A 1,389-nucleotide genomic window follows, 5' to 3' on the forward strand; every position below is an offset into this window, starting at 1 on the left:
GGATGCGCAGGCAAGGAACAGCTGGCCATGCACTCAGGCGGGACATTCCCACAGGCCTCTGGGAACCACCACGTGCTGGACCAGGTGACCCAGGAAGGTGGGAGGCATGACCTTCTGGCTCCAGCCATCGCCTCTCTTTCTTTGCCCAAAGTTCGCCCCTTACTTTGGGGTGTACGGTTCTGCCCCTTGGGGTGGCCGAAGCACCTATGAGTACCAGAGTAGCTGCACCCCAACAGTAGGGGCAGGATATGGGCTGCACCCAAGCCTGAACCTCCTCCAAGAGGAGGCTGAGGTTCCAGGACAAGGTACCGCCACAGTCTCACTCCCAGGGAACGGAACTGGCCACTAGGAGTACAGCTGGGGCTTGGGGAGGTGGCCTTAAACTGGGCTTCCACCAAACCGCCCACTCTGTGGCAGCCCATCCACCATGTCCAGAATACAAGCAGAGCTCAAGCTGCAGCTGTAAGGTTGCAAAGGCTGTAAGCTGGGTTAGTACTGTGATGGGCATGCAAGGCGCCGTAGAAGTCTCTATAAATGAGCAAATGCTTGCATATATTTTGCATGCAAGTGATGTGGAATGGTTTGACTCCTTTTGTCCTTTGGCTGATCCTATTGTTCTGTAGCGAGGTCATATGGCAGCATTCTGCCTTTCCTCCTCCAGGACCTTGGTGTGCAGAGAGAGTGCAGGAGGAGACCAGGGACACACATCTTGCCAGGCCCTTGGCCCCCTGCCTCACCTGAGGGCCAGTCTCTGCTCCACCAGCCATGTCAGCTTTCCCCTCTGTTGCTGCCGCTGGGGCAGGAACTGCCACCTTCTCTCAGAGTCACAATTAATGCTGGCAGCACCACTTAAAAAAAATAAAATAAGTCTGAGAACTCATTTATGCTGAGATCATGGAATTTTTCCCAAGCTGCCTGCAGGACAGAACAATAAAAATTTATCCTTAATAGCTTCTGCAGAAAGTTACCTCTGGAGAGCTCCCCACCGGGGCTTGGAACGATTCCTGCAAGCCGTCTGTCCCCTTCCTCAGCCCGCCAGCCTCCTGCCTCCCGGGAGGCTTAGCGTAAGCCGCTCCACCTGATCCTCCTCCTGCCTCATCAGGAAGATGTCTGGATCCTGGTCCGTCTGCCCAGGGAATTTGTCCCTAGGAAAGGGAAGGAGAAAATCAGGCACATGCAGATCAGCTTCGCTCCCTCTCTCTGACTCCCGCCTTACAGGAAAAAGCGATGAGAGAAGACAGAAAACGAAAAGAAAGGAAAACTGTGAGTAGCTGGCAAACTACATTTCCTAACAACTGGAACGATAAGAGATGCTGGTAATTGGACAGGGAGAGGGGAGCCGGCGAAGCACGCTGCGGAGCAGCACACTGTACAGCGATAACACTTAGG

The sequence above is a fragment of the Octodon degus genome, unplaced genomic scaffold, assembly GCF_000260255.1.
Source record: "Octodon degus isolate 3935 unplaced genomic scaffold, OctDeg1.0 scaffold00077, whole genome shotgun sequence".
Lineage (NCBI taxonomy): Eukaryota > Metazoa > Chordata > Mammalia > Rodentia > Octodontidae > Octodon > Octodon degus.